Source organism: Alosa pseudoharengus, unplaced genomic scaffold (genome assembly GCF_046254945.1).
Source record: "Alosa pseudoharengus isolate Yale_2024_CS ecotype anadromous, Long Island Sound unplaced genomic scaffold, YU_APseudo_1.1 YU_APseudo_1.1_scf_8, whole genome shotgun sequence".
In the NCBI taxonomy this organism is placed as follows: Eukaryota; Metazoa; Chordata; class Actinopteri; order Clupeiformes; family Clupeidae; genus Alosa; species Alosa pseudoharengus.
Window position 1 is genome coordinate 886,285 of NW_027468870.1, and position 5,832 is coordinate 892,116.

Here is a 5,832-nt window from a genome sequence, read left to right on the forward strand (position 1 = left end):
ATCAGAATTGGGCAGAACTTAGGTCAGACTACTAGGCCTACTTATGCAACTGCTACTTCAAACAGAGATTTAGACCTTACCCAGATAAAAACAATGTTGCAACGCATATGTGATAGTCTCTTGCACTAATGAAAAAAAAAAAAAGAAAAACGCTATTATTTCTGAAATGTATGTTTTTATATGTAAAGGGAAAACAGTGTGCAACAAGTCTATGTGTGTGTGTGTGTGTGTGTGTGTGTGTGTGTGTGTGTGCGTGTTTGTGTGTGTGTGTCTGTGTGTGTGTGTGTGTGTGTGTGTGTGTGTGTGTGTGTGTGTGTGTGTGCTTGTGCGTGTGTGTGTGTGTGTGTGTGTGTGCGTGTGTGTGTGTGTGTGTGTGTGTGTGTGTGTGTGTGCGTGTGTGTGTGTGTGTGTGCTTGTGCGTGCGTGTGTGTGTGTGTGTGTGTGTGTGTGCGTGTTTGTGTGTGTGTGTCTGTGTGTGTGTGTGTGTGTGTGTGTGTGTGTGTGTGTGTGTGTGCTTGTGCGTGTGTGTGTGTGTGTGTGTGTGTGTGTGTGCGTGTGTGTGTGTGTGTGTGTGTGTGTGTGTGTGTGTGTGTGTGTGTGCGTGTGTGTGTGTGTGTGTGTGTGTGTATGTGTGTGTGTGTGTGTGCGTGTGTGTGTGTGTGTGTGTGTGTGTATGTGTGTGTGTGTGTGTGTGTGTGTGTGTGTGTGTGTGTGTGTATGTGTGTGTGTGTGTGTGTGTGTGTGTGTGTGTGTATGTGTGTGTGTGTGTGTGTGTGTGTGTGTGTGTGTGTGTGTGTGTGTGTGTGTGTGTGTGTGTGTGTGTGTGTGTGTGTGTGTGTGTGTATGTGTGTGTGTGTGTGTGTGTGTGTGTGTGTGTATGTGTGTGTGTGTGTGTGTTGTACTTGCACTTGTTTGTTATTTGTTCTTGTAAAACATCATGTCTTTGTCTCAGTGTTATATGTGTGTGTGTGTGTAAAACATTATGTCTTTGTCTCAGTGTTATATGTGTGTGTGTGTGTAAAACATTATGTCTTTGTCTCAGTGTTATATGTGTGTGTGTGTGTAAAACATTATGTCTTTGTCTCAGTGTTATATGTGTGTGTGTGTGTAAAACATTATGTCTTTGTCTCAGTGTTATATGTGTGTGTGTGTGTGTGTGTGTAAAACATTATGTCTTTGTCTCAGTGTTATATGTGTGTGTGTGTGTGTGTGTGTAAAACATTATGTCTTTGTCTCAGTGTTATATGTGTGTGTGTGTGTGTGTGTGTAAAACATTATGTCTTTGTCTCAGTGTTATATGTGTGTGTGTGTGTGTGTGTGTAAAACAGTATGTCTTTGTCTCAGTGTTATATGTGTGTGTGTGTGTGTGTGTGTAAAACATTATGTCTTTGTCTCAGTGTTATATGTGTGTGTGTGTGTGTGTAAAACAGTATGTCTTTGTCTCAGTGTTATATGTGTGTGTGTGTGTGTGTGTGTAAAACATTATGTCTTTGTCTCAGTGTTATATGTGTGTGTGTGTGTGTGTGTGTAAAACATTATGTCTTCCCTTATGAAACAAAAGTATATTGCAATACACTAGAATTTATATTGCAATACATTGGGAAATATATTTCAATATATGAGAAACTTAGACATATATTTGAAAATATATAGCAATACATGGATGGACAACATATTGCTATGTATTGATTAATATATTTTAGAGTGTATTGCTGTGCAAACAAACCTGTATTACATTATTGCATGTATGTTTATTGTAACAAAGTATTTTTTTTATGAGTTAAGGCGAGACACTACAGGTGAATAGGGTAACATTTTTAACAAGCAGATATCACTATGAAACTTACCCAGTTGATTACTTACATTAATATGAGAAAAAAATGTATTACAAGTTTTCTGTAATTTAATGTTTACATATGCAAATTAGGCATTATCTAATTAAATATGCGCTAATTTGCATACATTTTAAAACAAGAAACCTGAGCATTGGATACAGCCAGGTTCAAAATTATGTTTTCATTGTGTTCAGATAATAGATGTTGAAAAATTTACAGAGGGATTTATGAATATCTACTTTAGTTATCCTGTAAATCAGAATATAATGTCAATAGCCCTAAAAAATCGATTTTTGCCATGTTTTTAGGCATAAAATGTCATGTAAGTCAGGCTAGGAATAATATATCAACAAACCCCTCTGTAAATATCTTCGAAATATAGTTAGGCATAAGTCTAGAAAGTTTGGTGTATGTAAGTGCTTCTGAAGTGGAGTTTCCTTGCTCAGAGTGGGAGAGGAAACTCGTTTTGAGAAAACAGCCTTGAAAGACAGCCAATGAGATTCCGTTCTCAGCCTAGCCTCGTCTTTGAACTTTCGCGATTGGTTGCTGATACAAAGGAAGTGTCCATATATGGATCACATAGCGTGATACAGGAAAAACAGAGCTTTCCAACGGTACTATACACGATATGTTTTGGGTCACAGTCGCGGGAGTGCATGCAAGGTTAGAATGCTAACTTTTGCTGAATTTAGGATAAATATACAGGCGCGAGTAGACACAATATAATGAAATAAACACCTAAATGTGTAAATCGGACTTTTTTGTTGTAGTAGTGTGATAGAATACATGCTAAGGTAACAGACTAGCTCAAAATCTCGAAATTGACCAGTGCATGAAAAAACGATGTTTTCACCTGCCGTGTCTCGCCTTAAGCAAGCTCCAGGCTCCAAATCACATTTGGCATGACATTCATTATATTTTACATTATAAAGCCATATGGATAGACTATATATGGCTATGTATTGATTCATATATGGTAAAATGTAAGTGGCAGAGTATTTTAAAAGAAATCATTACAGCAAAAAGTACAAGAGTCCACTTTTTATTTCTCCACGACATTTCATCCTCAACATTTTTTTTCTCATGACATTTCATAATCAACATGGCATTTCAGTCCTCCACACTGGAACGTGGAGGAATACATGCATAAAGGTTGGCATAATGTGGCAGATCAACTAACATACATTTCCTATTGAATTTCATCACATCAAAAACCTGTTTCCTGCCTTGTAACACTCTTTTCAAGCCAACCACATTTTCTAAATTTGCAACTGAACTGTGTGATTTGTCATACCGTCTTCCAACAGCAAAACATTTTCTGTTATCAAGTCTCTCTACCACAATGTAATAATACACAGTGATTATGTGTCCATTGTCCAACAAAACAGTGAAGCTGTTCCTTTTCATTACTCTAGTGAATTGCTCTGAGTAATACAGTTCTCCTTTGACCAAAATCCTGCTGAATATTTTCACAATTGTATCCGTGGTGACTGAAAATGTCTCTCTCATAGCCAGCATCTCTTCGTTAGTAAGTTTTCGCACAAAGTGTAGACCAAGGGTCACAACTTGATCTGCTACTCTTTCAAACTGTTTCAGTTTTTTTTCACCAGTCAAGTTGTTATACAGCTGTATACATTTAGGCACAGCATTTCTAAGTGCATTGTTTTTCAAAAGAGGCAACACTTGTCTATATGTGAATTGTTTCATTATTTGTAGGGGAACACACTGTGTGCCATGAAACATCTTCAGTATCTCCCCATTAAAAGACTCAAAAATATATCCTGAATGTGCCCACAAAGGTCCCCAATTTCTCACAGAGTCTGGCAAATGAAGACATAAATGTACATTAAATGACACATTTGCCTTTCCATACAGTGTTTCAAACTGTTTGACAAACTCAACAACTAGCTTTTCACATCTTTTTAACCCCTCTGATGTGACCGTGTCCTTACATAGCAAATACATAAAGGTGACAAGGATTAACCAGTGCTGGTAAAATGCATGGGGGAGTATTCCCTTTAGCACAAAGATGCTATAAAAAAGTAACCAGTTCTGCCATTCACTGGCTTTCCAAAACTTCCTTTGCTGAAAAGAGCGGGGCACTCTTGTGATATTGCAAGGTGGTTTAATTCTCATGAGTTGTTGGTCGAGCTCAGGAATACAATTACCAATATAGTATGGCTCCCCATGGTGTTCACTATCCAGCCACATGCTTGTCATTTGCCTAACAACTCCAAGATGTATATTATGCATATGGTCAGGAGGCATTCCTGATATGATGTCAAAGTGTGGGATGTTGACAAGACATGTGACCCCTTTAATGCCTCTCACAGATTGGGTGGTGCGCACAGCCTCCCTTGCATCAGTTAGGGTTGTAGCATGATCTCTTTTTGGAACATCTTTGTATGGATATACCCTAACGGTTCCATTTCCCTTTGGAACTTGTTCACCTGGATGTAGGCAGAGGCTGCACCCATAATGGCCATTAAATTGGGTCATATTTTGCATAATGGGCCTGGCAACTGAATCACACATCATAACAGCTGCTATCACTCTACAGTTATTCACAGTGTTGTTTCTGTGTAACTTGAAGCCAACCGTTGACAATGACTGACACTCTTTTGTGAATGGTTTCAAAAATGTATTAACATTTGGCTTTTTAGCACCAAACCATAGGCCAAAAAGTAAAACATTCTCTTTACGGACATGATAAGGAAGCTCATTTACCATCCCTTGCAATGGCCAAATTGCATACTGAGATGATTTGAATACTGGAACTCCATCACAATTTAATGTTAAGGAGAATGCATTTGGACTATCTAGTGGGCCACCATCTTTGTTCAGATTATGATACATTTTACCACAACATATGTCATCATAACTTTCTGAATTACATGTGACATTTCCTGACTTAAGACAACATGCAATATCTTCTCTTTGAAGAAGATGTTCCAGTTGTGTTTGGATGGGCAAGTACAGGAAGAAATTGCCATTCTTCTGTGAGCTGTTTCTATCCCATGTAGAGTTACATACAGAACACTGCCCTTCAGTGACTTGGTCACCAATGTAATATTCACAGTTAGGACAGTATATGTGACATTCTAGGTGCCCTTGTATTGGTTTAAGCTCTTTTAGGAACAGATGCTTTGAAGTTAGAACATTTTCTGGACAGTGGATATTAATCAAATCTAAAAGATCAGACAGGGCCACACCAGTAAGTGAGTGTCTCAAAGCATATGAAAGTATAAGTAAAAAACTCTGAGCTTTTGTCAGTTGTGAGCCTGTGTAAAGTGGCTCATCATTTACTGGAGGAAGCCTTTCATTAACGTCTACTCCCAAATGTGATTCTTCATTTACTGACTTGTCCGTGCTGTCTTCCATGGGAAATTCTTCTCCACTGCCAATGGATTCAGAGTCAGTAAAAGACTGCCATAGTGGTTCAAACACACCAAGGTCAACACTGTCCTCAAAACTGAAGATTGATGACTCTGTTGTTTCGCTCAAATTTGGTGGTAGCTCTTCTGATTCAGGGTCTGTGTGCAGGCTCTGTAAGGGGAAAATACAAGTCCAAGGAAAAGTTGACAAACTCTAGGAAGTTTGTGGCATTGGTGTATACAGGGTAAAAATAAGGCTTAAGCTCATCAGGTTAGGTGAAAAAAGAAAGCAAACAAGTGTAAGTTTGAAGACAACAAAATCATATGCGAGATCATTGGCCAGTTAAATTTCCTTACTGTAATGTCATCACTATCAGGTGCATCTTCAGACCTGTTGTCAGAGGACTCCTGATCCAAGTTCTGCTGTGTAAGAACAGAGAAGTCTTAGAGGAAGTACTATCAGTGAAACAGTCAAACACAGAACAGTAGATTAGTAGTAGTTATCAGTAGATTACTTACAGTAATCCCACCACCATCGTGTCCGTCTTCTGAGCCATTGTCAGAGTCGAGGTCAGAGGACTCTTGATCCAGTTTCTGCTGTGTAAGAATAGAAAACAGTTTAA